Raw genomic sequence first — 2402 nt, 5'->3', positions numbered from 1 at the left:
TATACAATAAAATTGACCTTAATATAAATAAAAATTCTTTTAAAAAAGTAACATATTAGCTAGGAAGTCCCAGGTCTACTTGAACTCTGTTGGGATTTTTCTTCATATGGAGACCACCACAGGATATGTAAGTTGGATGAGAGTAAGTTGCAATCTATTTGCATCTTTTATATACATGTTTCATTTAAAAAAATTGTTTTTACAAATGAATATTACTACACATAAAATGTTAACTAATATCATGGGATAGTATTTTTTACAATAGATTAAACCTTAAAGTTATGGTATGTGATGTATTATGTATTATAACTACATATTAATGAAAAGAGTAGATATATGAAGTTTCACCATTCCTTATATAGATTATTTGCACGTTATACAGCCTAGAGTAAAACCTCATTCATTTACTTCACAATAGAAATATGTTACACATGACCATAATTTGTCCTTATCACACTAAACCAACCATTTGTCACCTAGTCAGGTCTCTATTCATGGCCATCTCATATGTGTCAAATAAAACTGTATTCCATATGGTTTTCAATGTCTGGTTTTTCTAAAGTAAATCACCAGGTATTTCTTCTAAGGAACCTCTGGGTAGACTTAAACTGCAAACATTTGGTTAACAGTTTAACAATTTGTACCACTCAGGCCCGCCTCTCCTTACCTTGAAATATCTCTACATACTCCGCAAAATTCAAATTATTTATGTCTATTTTTATAACTAACCATTTTCAATAGGCAAACCCTTTATTACAGCATTTATGCTAATATTTATGTTAGAAGATAAAATGTGTTTTAAACTTTCTGTTGATATCTTCTTTTGAATTTTTGATTTCTGTGACACTAGAAACATAGTTTTGTTAGATTTTTGACTTGTTGTTGTTGTTATGTGCTGTGGAGTCGGTTCTGACTTATAGTGACCCTGTACAGGGTTTCCGAGGCTGTAAATCTTTACGGGAGCAGAAAACCTCATCTTTCTCCCACGGAAGAGCTGGTGGTTTTGAACTGCTGACCTTGCGGTTCACAGCCCAATTTGTAACCACTATGCTACCGGCTTACGTATTCATAAAAGTTGTTGTTGTTATTCTTACGTGCCATCAAGTCGGTGCCGACTCATAGCAACCTTATGCACAGCAGAACGAAACACTGCCCGATCCTGGGCCAACCTCACTATTGTTGCCACATTTGAGCCCATTGATGCTGCCACTTGGCCAATCCATCTTGCTGGGGGCCTTTCTGTTTTTATCTGAACCTCCATCTTACCAAACATGATCTTCTTCTCCAGCAACTGGTCCCTCCTGACAATATGTCTGAAGTATGAGAGATGAAATTTGGCCATCTTGGCCTCCAAGGAGCACTCTGGTTTCACTTCTTCCAACACAGATCTCTTGGATCTTTTGGCAGTCTATGGCACTTTCAATATTCTCCTCCAATCCTGATGCCATGTTTTTCTTCATATAGCCAAGCTTCTTGGGTTATTTGTTCAGCATAAAGGTTGAATAAGTATGGTCAAAGAATACAAGCCTCTCGTACACCTTTCTTAACTAGTAGCTTAGGTCAATTGGAAAATGTATAAATATCACATGATATTTGTACTTACTTTCTTAATGAAAGGAATGGTTTTAGTAAAGAACAAAAGCTTTAGTGAACTTTTCCTAGTTAAATTCTACAAGTATCTATCATAAAAAATGTATTCCGATCATAATCTTAAAATCAAGCTAGTGACAAATCAGGGAGCACTGTGGCTCTGTAGAATAAGCAATGGACTGCTAACCAAAAGATCTGTGGGCAAGGGAGAAAGATGAGGTTTTCAGCTCCTGTAAAGATTTATAGCCTTAGAAATCCTGTACAGAGTCATTATGAGTCAATAGCACTTAACAACAGCATTGACAAATCAAATGAATTACCCAGTCCTATTTACCATTTTGGAGTCCTGGTGTGGCACTGTGGGTTAATGCACCAGACTTCAAAACCATTTGAACTGCAAGGTCAGTGGTTCAAGCTCACAAGCTGCTCCTCAGAAACCATATACAGGTTCGCTATGGGTCGGAACTGACTTGATGGCACTTCACAATAACACAACAACAATTTACCATTTTAGAAAATTATAGAGCAAACAGAAAATTAAATAAAATGATTGTTGTTGTTGTTCTTGTTAAATACCGTCGAGTCACATGATACAATTCTGCAAAACCAATTATTTTTTTTTATTATAAATACCTTCTTTAGACAGCATAACAGATGACTATTCACATGGACTTCACCAGATGGAACATATAGGAATCAAATTGACTACATCTGTGTAAAGAGAAGATGGAAAAGCTCCATATCATCAGTGAAAACAAGGTCAGGGGCAGACTGTGGAACAGATCAACAATTACTGATATGCAAATTCAAAC

This window comes from Chrysochloris asiatica, unplaced genomic scaffold (genome assembly GCF_000296735.1).
Source record: "Chrysochloris asiatica unplaced genomic scaffold, ChrAsi1.0 scaffold00244, whole genome shotgun sequence".
Taxonomy (NCBI): Eukaryota; Metazoa; Chordata; class Mammalia; order Afrosoricida; family Chrysochloridae; genus Chrysochloris; species Chrysochloris asiatica.
Note: the sequence above shows the minus strand (reverse complement) of the source record.